This window comes from Tympanuchus pallidicinctus, unplaced genomic scaffold (assembly GCF_026119805.1).
Source record: "Tympanuchus pallidicinctus isolate F22 unplaced genomic scaffold, pur_lepc_1.0 scaffold44, whole genome shotgun sequence".
Lineage (NCBI taxonomy): Eukaryota > Metazoa > Chordata > Aves > Galliformes > Phasianidae > Tympanuchus > Tympanuchus pallidicinctus.
The window spans coordinates 355,718-375,437 of NW_026294763.1; the positions used below are offsets into that span (position 1 = coordinate 355,718).

The 19,720-nt window shown below is 40.3% G+C and overlaps 1 protein-coding gene and 1 long non-coding RNA gene across 4 annotated transcripts in view; one reads left to right on the plus strand and one right to left on the minus strand.

Annotated features, from left to right (window-relative positions):
* LOC128090180 (cytosolic purine 5'-nucleotidase-like) overlaps positions 1 to 19,720 on the minus strand; it is a 587,975-nt gene that overhangs the window by 141,053 nt on the left and 427,202 nt on the right. The window lies entirely within an intron of this gene.
* Positions 469 to 15,539, plus strand: LOC128090196 (uncharacterized). 3 transcript variants are annotated; one of them, XR_008210861.1, is made up of 4 exons: positions 2,492 to 2,602; positions 3,182 to 3,231; positions 12,215 to 12,795; positions 14,998 to 15,539. It is a non-coding gene; the product is annotated as an uncharacterized LOC128090196 (long non-coding RNA). The 3 variants fall into 3 exon arrangements; XR_008210859.1 differs by lacking the exons at positions 2,492 to 2,602; positions 14,998 to 15,539 and adding an exon at positions 469 to 525 and having other exon boundaries at positions 12,215 to 13,903; XR_008210858.1 differs by lacking the exon at positions 14,998 to 15,539 and having other exon boundaries at positions 12,215 to 13,903.

The window sequence follows — 19,720 nt, forward strand, 5'->3', positions numbered from 1 at the left end:
TTTTGCCTTCTGCAGACTTGGCACAAGCGCCCTTTCTTTTGTTGTGCAAGTCTGGTTTGGCATGTTAATTACCATTATGCTGAGTCTGGGGTTTCTCTCCACTTCTCTGCAGTGCTAGGACTGATGTTATGACAGGAGGGTGTGTGTTGTGGACACGCTTTTGCTGTGGTGAAAGCTGGGATCGATCCTTGCACACCTGGAGGGTACAACATGGTGCTGCACAGAGAGATTTTCCTTCTCTCAAAGCAGTGTAGCATTGGGGATGTAGGTAATTCAGCGTGGTGGGGATGGGTTGATGGTTGTATGGGAACTGCAGAGTCAAGGCCTGAACCTCTGACTGATCACCTGATGCGAGCAATGAGCCAGCCAGAGGAGCACAGGTGAGGGCAATTCACCTGTGCTGCCAGAAGGGCTGGAGCCTGGTTCCACTCCTCATAGACCTATTTAAGAGCTGGCTACCAGTGGGGAAGGATCTCTTCTGGAGATCACCTCTGCTGGTGTTTTGTGAGTGAGCCCAGGATAGGGGTAAGCCTTCTGTTTATTCCCTTTTGTCATCATAGTCTGCTTTGCCTAACTCTCTTGTTTATTTTGTGATTATAGCATCCTAATATTCTTTGATTATACAATGGCTGAACTAGATGACTTAGACATCTTTTCCAACCTTAATGATTCAACTGTGATCAGAGGTTCTTAGTCTTAGTGAAACGCTGCAGTGACACAGATACAGAATTTGTTACTGGATCTAAAATAAGTGTGCACGCTTGGTTCCTCTGCCTAATGTCACACTTACTTTTTTTTTTTTTTTTTAAATGATATATGAAGACTCCTCTTGCCTTGATTTGTTCCTTAAATATTGCAGTGATTAGTATTTATGGATAGGATGTTAGATGTTAGCCCTTTGGAAACAGTAACTCTGAACTCCCTCAGGACTGCTATATTCTTTCCTGACTGATCCAAAGGGATCAGTCACGTGAAGAGGACATTAAAAGAATGAGTGAAAATAGGAAATAAGACATGAGTGAAGAGGAATGAAAAATAAGGAGTTTGGGGAAACAAGCTGCCTCTGGAAGTGATGGAGCCAGATGCAAGCACAATAGATTATGGAAATTAGTCAGAATAAACAGGTTTGGATGGCCTTTACAACACTGTCGTGTCAACTGATCTCATTGAATAAGCTCAGAAGCATGAAACTTTCTGTGTTTGTTTCTGTGCTGCATAAATTTTCTTCACAAGATGGGAAATGAGTTTGGAAATGATACCTGAATTAATCTGTAGTTTCACCTAGACTCCTGATGTTCCATATAAGCATTGGTAAAACAGAGCGCATCATGTTGATGTTCTGCTATAATTGGTCCTCAGTGGTGAATCTCTTCTGTTTGTCTTGGAGTGTAGTGTCAGTGCTTTGTATGTAACCTCAACTTAATCTGTTTTACTGATGATTTCCAGTATTTGCCACTGGGCAGTGGTGAAGAGGTACAGTTGGTTTAACAAAAGAAAGGGCAGGAATCTGTCACTTGCTATCAAGGGTTGTATGTCTTAAGAATTGATCAAGAAAATGAAACTCTATTTTGACCTTAAAATTTGGCATCAGTTCACCATGTTTCTCTTCACTCTGTAATTGTATTTCTTTTCTGTGGTTATTAATTTCTTGCCTAGAAATATTTGCTAATATTTCCGACTTCTTAATTTGGCATCTATGTTAGAGATGTGAGAGAAGAAGGCCCCTTAAACAAGTAGCAAGAGTGTTAAACATAAAAATGCTCCTCTGGTTCCTATGCATGTACATGAATTTAGCTATGTTTCTGCAGTATTCTTCTCCAATGGGAAGTCCTCTGACAAAGCATTGCATTTACCTAACATGAGTTTGTCAGCTTAGATATAATATGCAATGTCATTCTGGTTTCCAAGACTGATTTTAATATACCAAAAAAAGTGATTTTTTTTTTTTTAGTTGAGAAAAATTCTGTGAATAGATATCTGTATTCAGTTCTGAGAGCTCCTTATACAGTTCTTCATCTTGCCTGGAGATGGCAATGTAGCAGTGCAATTGTTACCACATGGCCTACTCCCAGGAATACATACGAATTACATTAAATTAATAATAAAAAATAAAGCTCAGTTTGAGCCAGCTCTGCAAAAATATAGGGAAGAAATACATTAGAAACACACCGATAACGAAGCTGGAACACAGCTGATTTAACTAAATGAGAAGCTTTGTGAATGGTAAATTAATTCTTATTGTACCCAGACACCCAACATACTTTTTGTGTTGGGTAACATCCATTTTAATGAATGATTTACGATAAACATGAGTAACAGCCCTGTGCTGCCACTTGTTGGCACTGACGACTTCTGCAGCCATAAAGGCTGAGTTACCTGGGCTGTCAAGGCAGTCGTTGCCTTTATGCCCTTGTGCCTGCAGCAGAGGTTTCTTGTTTATCAACTTAAAACCTTAAGTATTTTCAGGATGCTTTGCTTCCTTGTAGCTGGAAGAAATCTTCAACAAGAGAAACGAAATCGTCTTGCTCTTGATTGCAGCACTAACCCAAAAAATGGTCCCTGACCTATTGGAATGTGCTTGACTATTTCCAAGAGTTTGGCAGTGAGTATCAGTGTTACCTTCACTTTAAAACCAGACAGACCTCCACAACTCCAGGTCAGCCTGCAGGCTGGCAGTGGAGCTGGGAAGATCTAACTATGCCAACCTCCAGAGTACTGGGTTATGGTCCTGTTAGCAAGGACACAGATAAGAATCGTAGAATGGCCTGGGTTTGAAAAGAACCTCAAAGATCATCTAGTTTTAACCCTCCTGCTATGTGCAGGGTCAACAGACCAGGCACCCCGGAGCCACATCCAGCCTGGAAGACCTACATCTTTGTCTGAGCAGACTTAAGAGTAGAAAATCCAACTGGGTTCTTCAGATCACTAAGAATAAAAGGGAAGTGCTGTATGATATCATTTGGGAACCCACTTTTATATGACTCTCCAGGGATACTGGAAATGATTGCAAGTTTTGGTTTTTTTTTTTTCCAGAAGAGACAATGTCTCTGGGAGGAAAAAAAAAAAAAGCAATGGTTTTACCCCCAAAATTGTTCCAGGAAATAATTGTTAATTATTTCCTTAATTCCTCTTTGTTATGAAGATGCTTAATTCTGATAAGTGGCTTTCTTTGCTGTTCCAGGTTGGATGTCTCTTCTGCTGTATTGCTTCTGTAGCTACCTTTGACTGGGGGTAAGTATGGTATAAATTGTCACTCTGACACGTTACCCTTTGCAATGTGTTGAATAATGAATTTAACACGCTGTCATCATGTACCCGCACCTTGCCAAATGTTTGAAAGTCGGATCTGCTTGTTTTGTACTTGAAGACTGGCTATTTGTTTACAAAGTACTTCCCGCTCCAAGAAACGTCGTGCGTTGCACTTGTTGCCATCACTGCAGATATTCAGGGAAAGGATGGAGGGGGCATTTTGGCAAAGGTGTGAAAGACACCACCAAATAGAGGTTGTTTTCTCTTCATTTTCCACTGAGACCTAGCTGTGTTGTTTGAAGACCTTATAGTCTTACGGAATCAGTGCAGTCCCTGCCATTATCCCACTGATGTGATTTTGAAGATAACATGAAGGAAGATGACCAGCGTTCCTATGCAAGATGGGGGAGAAAAAATGAAGCTCTTCCCAATCATGGATATGCAGCTCTGTGGGGGAGAAGCAAAGCTGATATTCAGTAATAAAGCATCTCATCTGGATGCAAATGAAGGAAGGACCTCAACCAACTGCCCAATGCTGCTCTTCTGTTCCTGGGATTTCTGATGTTGTCCAAGTCTGTGATCTGGGGGGAGGGAAGAGTTTGGAGGAACAATTGAGCTGCTTTTGGACCCAGACCATATGTTGTTGAAGGTGTTAGTGTCATTAACTGTAGTCAGTCATAAGAGAATAAATGGTGGATAAACTGTCGTTAATCTTTTTACACTTGGATTAATTGCAGCAGCTGTAATCTCCCTTCTGACTTCCAACTGCTCAGTTCAGGATGAGAGGCAGCTCTTATCTTGGACAAGTGCTCAGCTGGTGCTTGGGGAACTGGTAGCCATACAGGGAGCTGTTCCTGGAGCCATAGAACTACTTCTACCATACTCTTCTCTGTATTCTTCTGACGAAAGGAATGACATAGACGTGTCGAGCTTTATGGCAAAGGGAAAGAAAATAGGAATCTTCATCCTGTTCTCTCCCTGAATTTACTCTATTAATAAATATTAGATGAACATGTAAGGGTACAGCTTGGTTATACTTCCATACCAGCTCCTGTGCATGACAAGGATGATTGGATGCATGGCTTTTCATTTCAGAGGAAGCAACAGAAATACATGAGAAGCCAATTATTACTGTTAAATCTTATTTATCACAATACCAGGAGCAGAGGGGACTATAGATAAAATTACAAAGCTGTGGGCTTAAAAAGTAGAAATAGTGCTGAAGAAGACAAGTGATTGAATTGTGGGACTCTTACAACTTGGTGTGGCAGAAACCCAAAATATAGATTAATTCAAGAAAAGGTTAAAGGGCTTCTAGGAGGATCCATTCAGCATTGTCTCAGGTGGTATTTCTGCTCTGAAAAGATGTATTGCAAATCTGTCATGAGAATGAGTGACATATCATTGTGTGCTTGTCTCTGATTACTTTGTTCTTTAAGCATATGCTACCAGATAAACTGGGCTTGGCAGACTATTGGATTGACCTTCAGCTGGGCTTGCGTTTTTGTGAGGAGGAGTGATTAATAACTCTGTTTTTGTCTTCTCACAGCTGATGGCTTTATTGGTGTGGAGTGGAGGTGGGCTATTTTATTTGTGCTATTATTCGTTTTACATGATCTATAAAGTTTGGAAAGCTTTTGAATCCTGTCACAGCATTTAATAGAAGGAAGCTTTGAAAATTCAGGTCATTATTGTTTTGTGTTGAGTTCTGGGTTGTGAATGTGGAAGTATTTCCTCTTCAGGAAGTTCTGTTTGTACTTCAGTGATGCTACAGTACAATTTCTACATCATTTCTGTGCATTTAGCTTTGTTGGTGATAATTTACATAGAGGCCTCTCTTTGTATGGTCAGTGACTTAATGAAGAGAATCAGAGCTTTAGGATTTGCAGGAGAAAGCAAGTGTGTGACAGGCACTGCTGAAATGGTTTGGCCAACTTTTCATTTCAACAGTAGGGAAATAAAATAGTCCAAGTGCAAAAATAGACATTTTCAAGGCAGAACATGGTGCTCATCAGTGTAGAGGAGTCTTGGTAAGGAATTTTGCCTAGTACACATAGTCCTCTCCATTAATGAGAACCTAGCTTCTGGAGCATCACCCAGACTCTTTTACAGCTTCAGAAATAGCGTGACATTGACAGACTTCAAGTCACTAAGCAACGTTTTGCTCCAAGTTAAACTGCCCTTACTTGCAGCCAGTAGCAAAAACCTTTCAAGGGCTGCTCTACCAGTTTGTAATGGCCAAGACAAAATCATGACCTTCAGTTAAGCTTTCCAGGACATCTGAGTGAGTTCTACAAACCCCTTCCTGTGCAGGAGAGCTGTGTGTTCAAGCCACATCTCCTGCACCAATTTCTAAACATTGCTGCCTCGGTCCCTAAAGACCTGTGCTTATGTTTGATGGAAGGCCAAGAAAGAATTCAGCATCAAACCCCAAAAGTGATTCTTCTCATCCCAGATGGTGCTGCAAATGCGTGGTTGAGCTCAGCAGGTGAGGTTGCACAGATGTGTGATGTTGAGAAGTGTTCAAATTCTGCTGCTGCTGCAGAACATCTTTCAGGAGTTGAGCTCTTTCGTTTCTAAATTGCAGGCTTCACATGAGATACCATTGTGGCCAGGTACTTGAAGGGCTGTTTGCTTACACCAATGGAGGAAATTGAGTTTTACAGCTCACCCACTTATATGCATAATTGCACAATAGATCTTGCTGGATTCTGGGATGTTTCCTTTCTGCATTTCCTCCACATGTGGCTAACATGCAAAAATTTGGTTTTAAAATTCATTTGTAAGACAAATGCTTTTCAAGTGTCAGAAAAACTTTGAGGGCTGCTGGATGCTATTTGGAGATACTTGCAACTGGGCTCCCCCATATCCCTAGTCATGCACTTCTTATTTCTGCTTGTACAATTTGTGTATATATGTTCCTTGCCAAGAAAAGCAGCTTCCAAAAGCTTCCTTCCAAAAGCTTCAGTGATTTTTAAGTTGCTGAAGGTCAGTGTATAGTGGCATGACATCAAATGTGACACCACTGCTAATCTAATAAGAGGAAAACAGATGTGGAAATTCCTATGATTTTCTGCTTATTAAGATCAGATTTGTCCTGTGATTATGACTTTTTTTTTGCCTTCTGGAGATATGGGCATTTAGACAATGCATCTGAGAATTAAGAGCTGGTTTGGCATTGCATCTTCCTTATCTGCTGTTGGCACTATTTTAGTAATGAGACAAATGTCGTCCCCTTCAGAAGTAATTAGAATAACTGATTTGTGTGCATCTCAGACAAGTACAAAAATACTACAGATTTCATAATCTTTTCCACTTTTCTCCTAAAGACAATTATCTGTGTAGAGCAGGCTCTCCCTAGCTCAGAGGCCGCATTTGAACAATGCATGCCTTGTCTCACTTATTTACTACTTAATACCGTTTATCTGTTTCTATTTCCAGCATCCCATATTTCATGCTCAATTGGATTTTTGAATGTTTCCCAGTGCCAGACACTTACTTATCCATATTCTGTTAGGAGAGTTGGTATTTCTTGTGGTACAGGTCTGCAGAGGCTGGTTTTTATTAGGACCCGTGGGGTGGTTACAAACCCTAAAACTCAAATGATGAGTATAAGAATGGATTTGAAATACCTTATTTTACCTGTAAATTCGTTATGCAATCATAAATCCCTTCCCCAGGGCTCTGCTGGGCAGGGTTTATTCTTTCTTGCTGTCTAAGAACAGTACCAATTATCAAGAGCCTGTAAACTGGAAACGTCAAAGGGTTGTTAGTTTTAAAACCAAAGTGAAAAAGTGGTGTGAGGTATAATGCCCTAAAGGATGCCATAAGGGAGGCCAGGTGAGCGTGGAAGAACATCAGGATTATTAGCTGAATCCCCATTGCTCCTGTCTGCCCAGATGAATACACTGAGCACGCAGATGTTTTATTGCCTCCGCTCAGCGTGGTGCAGCTGTCACGCAATCCTGGGAAATACCAGCTCCTTGGGTTAATGAAGAAATCTGAGGTTGAGTGTGATGATGTCTGGAAATAAACAGGAAATGGCAGGGTGAAATGGTGAAAGTCAGGCAAGGTTGATTTAGAAGAGCATAAGGATGTTTAATGCTGTTAAAATGCATCTGCCACTGTAAGATCACTGCAAAACAAATTGTGCTCAGGTTAGAGAACATATCCTTCTAGGTCCTTCACTGAGAATCCCAGTGAGGTCATTTTGGTGGAGTGGAGTAAAGGACAAAGAAAGTTATGAGGTTGCTCAGCAGAATTGCAATCTGAATGTCTGCCATCTTTATAGTCCTCTGTGTACATGCTCCAACGTCCATCAGAAAACAAAGAGATTGCTCTTAACTTTCAAGCTTAAAGAGGGCAGATTTAGGTTGGATAGAAGGAAAAAGTGGAAGGAAGGGATGCCATTCAGAGGGACCTCAACAGGCTTGAAAAGATGGGCACGGGTGAACCTAATGAGGTTCAACATGGCAAAGTGCAGAGTTTTGCACTTGGGTTGGAGGAATCCCAGGCATCCATACAGACTGGAAGGAGCGGAGCTTGAGAGCAGCCCTGCAGAGAAGGACCTGGGGGCCCTGGAGGATGAAAAACTGAACATGAGCCAGCAGTGTGCAATTACAGCTCGGAAAGCAAATGGGATCATGGGCTCCATCAGAACAGGGGTGGCCAGCAGGGACAGGGAGGTGATGCCCCCCTTCTGCTCTGCTCTCGTGAGACCCCCATCTGCAGCACTGTGTCCAGGGCTGGAGCCCCCAGGACAAGAAAGACAGGGAGCTGTTGGAGAGGGTCCAGAGGAGCCACAAAGATGAGCAGGGGCTGCAGCACCTCCACCACGAAGACAGGCTGAGGGAGCTGGGCTTGTTCAGCTTGGAGAAAAGAAGGCTGCGGGGTGACCTCAGTGCAGCCTGCAGTGCCTGAAGGGAGCCTGCAGGCAGGAGTGGAGTCAGCTCTGTGCAAGGGGAGATGGCAGCAGGACGAGGGGAAATGGTTTGAATGGAGGGAGGGCAGATTGAGGTTGGATGTCGGAGGAAGTTCTTTGCTATGTAAGTGGTGAGGTGTTGGAACAGCTGCCCAGAGAGGCTGTGGATGTCCTGTCCCTGGAGGTGTTCAAGGCCAGGTTGGTTGGGCCCTGGGCAGCCTGGGCTGGTATGAAATGTGGAGGTTGGTGGCCCTGCATGTGGCAGGGGGTTGGAGATTCATGATCCTTGATGTCTTTGATGTCATGATCCTTCCAACCTGGGCAATTCTGTGACTCTGTGTAAAAAGTCTTTTACAGTGAGAGTGGTGAGACATTGGAACAGGTTGAACAGAGGTGTGGTGGATGTCCTATCCCTGGAGACTTTCAAAGTTAGGCTGGGTCAGAACGTGGGCAACGTGATCTAGCCATGCGTGTCCCTGTTCATTGCAGGGGAGTTGGACCAGATGACTTTTACAGATCCCTTCCAACTCTAGGGATTCTGTGATTCTATAATTGACTGGAACATGGAACAGTAAAGCCCCCTGGAAGAGTAAGGTTTCTCTGGATGATCATGGTGGCAATGCAGGAATTGAGTGATGCTGTTGTACTCCCAGAGCTTGCCTTTGGCTGCAGCTTCTCTGCCTTCCTTCAGATGGCAGAACACAAAGCATTGCTTCAAGCTTTGACTCTTTGGAGACCAATCGGGCACAGATGGCAAGTACTGCAGTCCTTGCTTGTTTGAGTGTCTGCAGGGAAGCAGTTCTTATGAAAAAGGGCTGCAGGGTCAGACCCATGCACTTTTGTAAGATTGAATCCTCAGCTGGAATTGCATCTGCTGCACTCCATTGGTTTTACTTTCGCTTAACAGACCATAAACAATTTGTTTACATAGACAGCTTTTCATCTTCCACAGTGAATCATAAAGGAGTTCTCCAGGGATCAGTCCCTGGTCTGGTTGTTGCCTTTCATTTATATACCAGGGTTGGATGATTTAGATCATCAGTGTTTCTATCTGAATTCAAAGGCAGGTGGTTTATGTCCTTTTTCTTGCACAAAGGTTCTTACTAAAAATCTGCATTATAGATCTGGCAGATTATGCTTTGCGTTGAAATACTTTATACTAAACTCAAAAAGGATGTTACGATCCATTTGCAACAGAGAAGAGAACCCCACTCCATCAATACTAAAAAGATGGTGTGCCCTCTGTCATTATCATCCTTTAATGGTTCTTTGCGAGAAATCCCTGTGCTCTTTACTAAGAGGGAAGGAGAAGGTGTGGCAGAGGGTCAGCATTTTGAGAATGGCCAAAAGGGCTGCGGTGTTGTCCTAAAGGTGACCAGCTGTGTCTAAAAGGATATCCAAAAGTTCTTGGCTAATAACTCCCAGCCTTTTTTTCTCACAGTACTATATAGTGCTACAAGATGAGCTACAATAGTAAGCCTCCTGACAAGGGCAAATGGGAGCCAGAGAACCAGGGACAACTGGAGAGAGATGTCTTCTACCTCCCAAGTTCCATGACCGAGGTATGACCCACTATGATCCCTGTGGGTCATAGTGGCCTGTGGAGCAAGCATGGCATGTGATTCTTGGGAGTAGAAGGTCAAAACTGCTGGTTGTTTTGGGGAATTTGAATTCAGTTTTAAATTTTAGACTTAGTGTTTTGTACTCTTATGCATCTGATTGAATGCATTTGTGTTCATACAGTTATGCCTCCAACAGCTGAATGTTTCCAAAATGACTACCAGCTGTCAGTGCTTCGCATATCATTAGTTATGTAAAAACTAACTTCTCCTTCTCCTGGAGCCCAGATAACATATGAATCTTGATTAAAAAAACATTTTCCCTGAAATGTCAGTGTTGGGGTGATTGTGGAGTATTGCTCAGTTGTGGAGAAATAACTAAGATTAATAGCCCATGGTGTTAGTATTAACCTTAGAGAAAAGCAGATGCTGCAGCTACTTAGATGTGAAAAATACTGGATGAAGTGCCACGATCCTTCTGTAACTCACCAAATGTACTTAATTCAAATTAAGTCTTAGAAGATATTGTTCTTTCCTGTCAGGTTGTTTGTTTAAAAAATTACTCTGGAACAAATAACTCATTACCTCCTCACCTTGCAGGTGTTGATTGTGATTGCCTGTAATAAGAGACCACTTTGAGAAGCAGTTGGCTTTTTTCTTCGTTGCATATACATAGACCCAAATAATTTTTTGTACTCCAGTAAACATAATTTGTGTTTCATGATACGTTATGAGTTTCTTGTTGCATGAATGTCCTAAAATGAATTTATAAATAATTTTTATGGTTCAGCGAGAAAAGCCATTAAGGTGTTTAAAATGTTTGGAAATGCAGGAGATGAAAGAGTAGCTTGATATATATGTTGCACTGGGAGTTAGGAGGTATAAACCAATACTATTGTAGTTCAGCAATGAAATCTAAAGGGCTTCGATTACAGGTTGGTAGAACTTCTAATTGTAGAAATAGAAGAGAATTGAAAGAGAGAATGTGGACGACTCTTCAGTAAAAATAGGACAAATCTATTTAGATCAAGATAAGTGTTAAATGCCTTTTAAAATGTTGAAATAAATAGTCTCAAAATTACAAGTAGTCTAGCTGATAAGACATCAGCAGCTCCTTTTTATCTGTTCAGTCTAAAAAATGCTGTTGAGATGTTTGTAAGGTTTGTGTTGGTCCTTCTGGCAACTTCTTATTGCTCTGGACAGCAGAGGATCTAGGAAAGACACCATTTTACCAGAAGTCTGTGATCTCAGGAGAGTTTAGTTCACACGTTTCCTTTCCTATGCGAACATAGGACAGGCTCATGCTTCAGTATATAAGCTTTCTCAATGAACTGCTGTGTCCTGTCCAGTTTGGAACTCCAGTTAATATTGGATATAATTGACTTGCATGTCCTATGGTAAACTTCATTAGCTCTGTTTTTGGACAGAGCTTTTAATTAATGTAGAATGATTGTGCAAATACTATCACTGCACATCAGTGCAAGCACTTCTATACGCGTGCCCAGCTGCCATGATGCTCAGAAAGGGATTCCTGCCTTGTTCTCGTTGCTCTTGCAGCTAGAAGAAAGTAAAGAAACCACAAATCAGAACAGTAACCAGGGCTGTCTGACCCAAACACAGATGTCACGACTTGGTGATCCCTAGCCATTGAATTTCACAATAGTATATTTTCTTTCCAGGTGCGATTTGTTGCTGACAAACATTGAAGTTTGCTCTTAGTGCATCCTTTTACTTACTGTGATTAGCTCTAGAACTGTTTTGTGTTGAGGTTTACATCATGGCCCTTGGTAAGAAATGTTTTTTTAAAAAAAATAAAAATTAAAAAAAAAACAAAAACAAAAAACAAATGCTAAAGACTAATTATCTATTATTTTAAGTGATGGTCGAGGAGAAAATCTGTGGCAGTTAGAAAGTTAGCCAGTGCTAATCAGCTGACAAAAGAACTTTCTTCTGAAGATTAAAAAAGCTGTCATTTGTAACAAATTCTCTTCATGTAAACTACACAATTCAAGCTGTCTAAAAAATAAATAGGAATAGAAAAATCCTAAAACCAGAATGCTCCTCTACTAGAAAATAATTCGCAATGTACATCAGTTGTATGAGAGTTTTGCTGTAAAAGAAGGAATCAAAAAATGGCCAATATTAGTGGTCTGTTCTTTTGACTTCCCTCTCTCTGAATCTCTGGTTTTGAAATGTCTCAGACCTCAGGATGTATGGGTTGGCTTACGGAGTCTATTGAAGCTGTCAATGCATGTCTGGGTAAGCTTTTTCTTTGAGGCACTTGACTAACAATACATCTTACACAGTGTGTAGGGATTGCTATGGCAACAGTTCATTTTGAATTACAAAACAATTACATATTAAAACCCCACATAATCCATTGACATGCAAATTACTGCCAAGAGGCAGGTAGTGACCTGAACATCTTCATTTCTTAGGGTAAAAAAAAATAAAATGATGTTTTAATCTTGAATTGCTTCTCCAGTTTTCTTTGGGAATCATATCACTTAAGAAGTAGAGGATGGAGTAATGGCTTCAGGAGCGTCTTCTGCCAGGAGAGGAGGTCTGTGGTTGGAGCAGAAGAACTGAAATGGACTTTTTGCTATTAAAGCATTGTGATCAACTAGGCTGGATGGATTCAAGCCAAGAGGCTGCATCTGGATGAGCCTAAGTTCTTTGGTACCCTGCTGAAATCAATTCTTTTCCTTTGTTAGCAGGGTCTCCATAACATGAGCTACTGGAATAAGTTAAAGGAAATACTATTGGAAGCTCCTGACAAAATCATGTCTATCACCTGATTTTGCAGTTACTGAATCGATCTCTGGTGGTGAGAGCAAAATGCATCCTCATGAGTGTGCATGATGGAATCCAGAGAAATGAGATTTTTCCTGATTTAATGAAGCACCTCACTCATTTTATACTGAGGATTGAGCCTAACAACTTTTGGGACTTGAAAAACATGCTCACTATTTCACGTTTAACTGATAGTTTATGTAGAAATGGGCTTGAACGCTTGCTGATGCACCTTGATAAACTGAGAGCTATTCAAATAGCTTTACAAACAAGGTGAATCTATGGATTTATCTGCAATACTTAAACACACACATTTTTTTTTGCCTTTAGTACTGATATTTCATACGGAATGGGCTGTGTTTTGAGCTGTAGGCCTTAAAGCTTTGCTCAGTAACCTTCTGTCCAGTGGCTGGCCCTTTTGGGGACTTATGGAGACAAAGGTACTCTCAGGGCAATATCTTTCCCATAGCAAGCATCTTTAAAATACTTAGAGTAAAAAAAACTTGTCACTTGGATGGGATGTCACCAGACTTGGGGGTTTATCAGACTGGAGTGCCTTGCTGGTTGAAAGGTCATCCACTAAAAGCTGGGATTTGCTCCCATGGGTGGCCAACCTGCTTGTTCCAAACCTTCCAGCCCTGCAGAAGTTACCTTGATTGGGTTCCTGCACTGTGCTGCAGAGTGGGCAGAATACAGTGAGTAAATGACTATATTCAGCAATGGAAAGAATTGCTTTTTGTTTTGCAAGCTGTAACCACAGATTATTTCTTGTACCCCTGTTGTCAGAAGAAACTGTTTCTCTCATTTCCACCTGTGGGACCCTTTGTGTGGGCACTGCTGACTGCCATGACTTGATGGGCTCCTGCACCAAAAAGCTCCTTACAGATGTGTGTGGGCAGAATTGTCCAATTCTTTTTTATCTGAACTGGGGTCTTGTAATGCTGGTGGCTAGACTTCACTTAAAAAATACATAAAAAATCCAAGCCTACATATTCCTAATGACTAACCTTTAGCATGACAAGCCACTTTCCTTCCAAGACTTTAATTTGGAGACTTTTAAAATATCTGATTTTGACTAATTAAAACATGCTGGTATTTTCATGTAGCAAGTCACTTGGTTTTGCAAATTCCTTGCAGGGGTTTAAAACTTCTACCTCATTTTCTAGACCACTTGTCTGTGAGAAGGACTTGAAAATGAGAGGTTTTCTCTCTTGCTGGAATTCCACAGTAAATGTCAGTATGAATAGAATTAGAATCTTTATATATCACCACCCCTCTCTTCTGCTGTACGTAGGCAGCAAAATGCATGTGCTGGCTAATGGTAAAATGTCATTGCTCTGTTGTGAGCACTTGTGGGTATCATCCAGATGTGGGGGTGATATTTTGTCTGCTAGAGGTCAGTTTAGAAAAGGGCACGGAGAAAGAAGAGTAAAGGAATGGATGTTTTGAGCTAGAAATAGTGGCGAAGTTGTGTCTGTTCTGACAAACTGATGTCTGATGCTGGTGCAGTGGAACAGCACATTTCATTTGCAATTAGGTAAATTGGGATAGAAATGTGTTTTACTCGGGCAGGTGATAGTAACAGCTGCATTGGACACGAGGGGGTGTGCTGATGCCTATGACCTATGGACAGCAGGTGATAATGTGCTCCTACATCCTCCTCAGAACCCATATCAACAGGTGAATAAAGCTTAAAATGAATTCTGTAAACACTGTGCTTGAAGTTTGTCAGCCAGTGTGGAAGATTCGGGCTCTGATTTGAATTGGGATAATCTGAAAAGGAAGAAAATATATTCCAGACAGTGGAAAAGAGGAACCTAAAATGTGTCAGGAAGAACCTGGAAGAGCTCCAAAAGGGTTTTGCCCTCAGCTCAGACTTTCCTGCTACGAGAAACTATAAATAGTGATACAAGATTGTAGTATGAGTTAATACATTTTAGAGCAGTACCTGCACAAAGGATGCTTAGGACTATAATCTCTACTTTTAGTATACTTTTTATAGTTTTTATTTACACTATATATACCTTTAGTATCTACCTATAGTAGACTAAGAATAATGGCATATCCAGTTTAGGGACTTAAAGTATGTAAGAAATATAAGTCAGTATGAAGTATTTAAGTCCACAAATTGGATATTCCATAGCCATTTTTTTCAGAAAAATGAAATGATATTATCACATGTTGATATTCCTTTATGTTCCTGTAGATAAAGAGTAAATTAATCAAAGTTTCAAAGGTAAACGTGTGTTTGAATTATAATGAAGCAAAACTTTGTTTTGATATTAAAACAAAAAAAGAAAAATGAAGGAAAAGGCAATGAGGAGGGGAATCATTGAAACTGGGCTTATAATTTGGCTTGTGGCATGCTGCCCCATGCTTCAGTTTTGGGGAGCTGGGACTACTTGTCAGCATTATTTGTACAAGACCACACAGGACAAAACATAAGATAATCTCTTCTTGTTTCCTTCACTGCAGATCTACGGTGTGGGTCTCTTTCCTTCAGAAGCCCCATGTTTGATTCCATTTATTTCAGCAACAAAGAGAAGAAAACACGGCCAATGTTTATAAATGGATTTTACAAAGTTTTCACTGGGTGGTTGTTATTATGATGCTACGATTAATGTTTTTGGAAGCAAACTATTTGGGAAATGGAAACATTCCTTGCTTGATACAGTGAAGCAGCAAAGCACGTGTGTTAGAGAGCAGATATAGAAGTTTTATGGCTTGCTGAAGAGAGGGGGGGATTCTGAAGCCTCCAGGAGTATTACATTTGCATCATGTACAAAGAGTGTGCGATTAAATAAGCAATTAGTTATGAATTATTCACTCTGCTTGACTGTTGGGTTTTTGAGTAGCACGTTAACCTTGAGATGACTGCTTTTATAACCCTTATTGTTCACCAATAAATTAATCTGCAATAAAAAAAAAAAAGAACACAAAAGCACCACTCTCACTGGGCTTGATCTTGGAAAGAAGTTTCATTCTGCTTGTTGTTGTTGTATTGCATCTGGGAGATGGGCATCATGACAGCAGGAGCTGGGTGCATGTGTGGAAGTTGATCTTCCCTGCTTAAAACACTTCTAAATATCAGGAGAGGGAATGGGAAGAGAAAAGGCCCTTTTGTTTTTACAAAGGGGCAAAGCTTTGCAAGGAAATTGAATGTCAATCATTTTTTTAACTGGTGTATAAAAGTACAGAACCTTCCTCTTACCTTACTATGAGTCCAGCAAAGTGCAATAACCCCTGTTTTGTGTTGAGGACTGAGTGGTAGGAAGGCATTTATATGGATAGTCTCACCATCTACTGCAGTAGATAAAGAGCAAAATATGGTACAAGACCATTCAACGTGACCAATTAGTGACGTGCACTCACTCAAGCATGAGCTGCAGTACTTATTTATTCAGCAACAGATTTAAATGTGCACTGAATGTGTTTGAATTTTGTCACATTCCTAAGGTTGTGCTCCTAAATTCACACCTTTTATCTTGAGATGGAGATACCTGGATGGTGTTTTTAGTGTAAAATCAGAGCAATTGGATCAGAAGTGAGCCTGTTTTTTCTAACTTGTATTTACTCCATCCACTTTGCTTTGTTCAGCAGTGAGACCTATGCTCAACTTCAGATATGTTGGCATCTGGTTTTACTACTAATGAGGTAGTGCCTGTTTTTATTTCTTGTTCTTGGATTTCTTTGGTTGATTGATACATACCGGTTGGTCTCCATTCTCATTTCCATAGCAGTAAAGGAAAGGATGGGTAGCTCAGAGATACTGGTCACTGTCATACACACATGTATCTATGTCCTATTGCCTAAATCCATTATTGCTTTACCCTAGCAGAGTAATATGTTTCTGTTTGACTGCACAAGCAAAGCGATCTGAGGCGATTGCTATTAAATGCCTCCTTACATTTCTCAATGCAATCCATCACCAAATGAATTCCAGCTGCGGTCAAACAATCTGAAGTGAGCACATCTGAAAGCAATGAACTGTGCAGAACCACTGATACAATACAAACCTGGAAACCCCTGAAACTTCCCTGTAATTGATGAAACAGCCGTGTTCAACATCATTTGTCTTAGGGCTGGCATCCTCATCAGTTAAAATAATTTCTGATTTCATTTATTCTGCTCTTTTTGTTATGTGTGATTCCAAGGGTAGCACTTTTTTTTTTTTTTTTTTTTTTTCCCTTTTGCATTATTCACAGATGATAAGAAGAAAAAAGACAGGAATGCCTTGCCTTCTGAAGACCATTGTGTTTGAGGTGCTGACAACTATACTCTTCATTGTTTTGTTAGTAATACCAAAATTAGATGAAATAGGAAACACCAGAAGAGGTTAGTCAAAACCTAGAAGAAATATGATTTTGCTTTTCTGCTTTTTTTTCCCCTTCAGATTCTTCTTTTTAATGGCACACAGCAGTGTACTGCATCAAGATGTATCACAGTGACTTAGCAGAAAGATAAGTTAAATAAATCCCCGCCCTTATTGTAAAATGGTTTTATCTCTCACTTTCTATGGTCATAAAAGCAAATCATCTCTCAACAGACACAGCACTGGCTTCAGAGATCTGGTACAGGGCGAATACTTTGCTTGGCAATATTAAAACCATGGGGGAGCTCCTTGGCTGCAGTGTGTTGGCAGAATTGTTCTTCCTAGGAATTAATGAAATGCTTGGCGTACTGAGAGGTCTAACCATAGTGATTATATTGATCTGCAGTTGAAATATAGAGTATGCTGTAGGATGAGGAATACTGAGGGCTATACAATGCATTAAGAATTTTCCTGTTATCTGCTCTATTGGTCATCGTGGCTATCGGGCATGGAAGAAAGAGTCAGTCTCCGAATTTAGCAATTTCTGCACTTCAATAGAGAGTCACAGGGCTGGGAAGGCAGATGCCCCTACACACCATCAGCTGTTAGCATCAGAAATGCAGAGTGGAGTTTTCATTGCTTAAAGCAGAAGGGCTGGTGTTTGAATTCAAAATAAATCAGAAATATTAATGTGTTCAAGAAATGAGTTTAATGATGTATTTTAAAACTATTAAATTAATGTTTCTCATTAGTGGCACAGCCTAATCACTCTTTGCAAGGAGGAGGAAGAAAGTAAAGTAATATCATAAGAGATCAAATAGCGATTGAAAATTAATTAATTCAGCATTATATAAATCAGGTAGCTTCAATAAAAATACTAGCCGACTATTCAGTTCTTATGGGCAAAATAAAAAATAAAAAATGCCTTAATTAGTACTTTTTCATTCGAGCCAGCTGACCTATTTATTTTTAATTGAGCTACAGGGTGCTAAGCATTTGGTGAAAGTGATAATTGCAGTTGTGAACTTTTTGACGTTTCCCTTTGGACGCAGTAGCTTGTTTTTTGCAGAATACCTTGGAATAGTGGAGAAAATTGGTACCTTGCTGTGCTGAGAGTTGCTGTTTTGTTTCTTCTCTGGATGCTGACCTGCTTTGTGTTATGTAAATATCCTGTGGCTCTCGTTACCACATCTTTGTTTTGAATATATGAAGATTTACTTTGCAGGACATGCAAATTAGCCATGAAAAATCAATGGCGGATGGATGCTATCATCATCATAATAATAACACAGTGGATGTTGTTATTAAGTTAGCTTTAATAATTTGGAAATTTAAGAAAATGGAATGAGTGACAACTTTTTAAATGCATTATTACTTCTACATTTTGTTCATGCCTATCTACCATCTCTGCATCAATCTTGCTTGTGTTCTTAAAAAAGTTGTCCTGAAAGGGTTTCATTCCTCACAGCTAAAAAGGAGAGGAAAACCCACTCAGAGAAAGTGAAGAAGGAACCCAGGCCCTTTCATGAATCTCACCCTTTCATGAACCTGTCCTTGTGATGGGTAGATGGTTGAATTAGATGATCTTAGTGATTTTTCCAACCTTAGTGATTGTATGATTTTATGACAGGCACTGAACTGTGTCATCATGGCCAATGATGTGAACTGGAGCTGAATTAACTGGTGCCGCAATTAAACTGGTGCTTCCAGTTGTCACAATCTATTACTGGACATTCTGATTTTACTGAAGTTTCCATAAGTAGTCCTCAGAAATCATTCCAGCCTTGCAGCCTGTAACACATCTCTCCAAGAGTAGGCTCTTCTCAAGCTTTCGTGTGAAGAATTAAAGTTAATCTGAAGCCTTGAGCATTAGCATCATTTTTGCAGCTCTTTGGTGCAGTTGTGAAAGCAGCTTTGTTACAGCCCAGATAAGGTTTATACAGTCCCATTGGTGGCTTTTAATGAAGATAAGTGAGGTTTCTAAGCCTCATGTCAATTCTGATTGCAGGGAAAGAAGGATAGAGCATCCTGAGCCTGCCCAACTTCTACAGTGCTAAGTATGTGCTTAGCTGTGAGTGTGCAAGGAGTCAGTTTGTATTATTCCCTTGATTTAAAGGCTCAGTATTGTATGAAATGAAACCAATAGATCTAGTTCATTGTGCAAAAGGTATTTACTGCTGGACCATGAACGTGATTCCATCTGGCTGACAAATGTAGGCTCACACACATACAAACAGCTTCTGCGGGTAGAATGACCTGCAGTGGGATGAATAAAGACCACAAACAATCTTGAATTGGAATTTGGGATTCTGCCTGGTTATTTTTGCCTCCTGTTCTGGCTGCTGTGGGTTATACTGACCTAGTGGGTGGCAACAGGCCCCTGGCAGGGGATTGGAACTAGATGATCTTGAAGGTCCTTTCCAACCCAAGCCCTTCCATGATTCCATACTAATTGATGCAATGAAAAGAAATACTAGAAAAGACCAAAATCTGAAAATCTTCAACTTCCTGTTAAGGCTTTAAAGTTGTATCTGAGCACCCTAGTATCCATTACAAAATATTCAAAAATAATGGACCAGGATCTCTCAGTGTAACAAGAGAGAGGTTTCTTGTTAAATGCAGTTATTTTTTTTGTCTTCTAATTCACAGAAGGCACACTGACATCATACTTTCCAATCTTTGGCCAGTGTCTTAAAATATTTTATAGTTGAAGAAAATGATATTCTCATATCCCATATCTCATATTCCAATAGCACAGTCTTGAGTATAACTTTCAAACAGTAAAAACCACAAGAGATGGCAACAACAGGGGAGAAGATTGACTTTCCTGAATATGCAGAGCAACCCCATTGGTTATGGCAAGTTTATTGCACAAATGTTGTCGAC